Genomic DNA, 284 nt, shown 5'->3' with positions numbered 1-284 from the left:
ATTCCAAAAAAAACAAAAAAAACAAAAAAAAACAAAAAAAACAAAGAGATTCCAAATGCCTGAAAGTGCACCGGAACGCTGTCGTGCACAGGGAAGCCCGGGGCGCCGGTTCGGTTTTGGCGCAGTGGCACACTGGTCCCACCCAATCCAAAAGATTTTATTCGGTGCCGTGAGTGAGTTCGGATGGCCGCAGAGATCTCAGCTCCCGTGCACTGCCCTAGGTGCCCAGAGGGACAATTCTTAAAGCTACAGTCATACCTACAGCCATTGTTCCCAGTCCCAAA

This window comes from Canis aureus, chromosome 28 (genome assembly GCF_053574225.1).
Source record: "Canis aureus isolate CA01 chromosome 28, VMU_Caureus_v.1.0, whole genome shotgun sequence".
Lineage (NCBI taxonomy): Eukaryota > Metazoa > Chordata > Mammalia > Carnivora > Canidae > Canis > Canis aureus.
Note: the sequence above shows the minus strand (reverse complement) of the source record.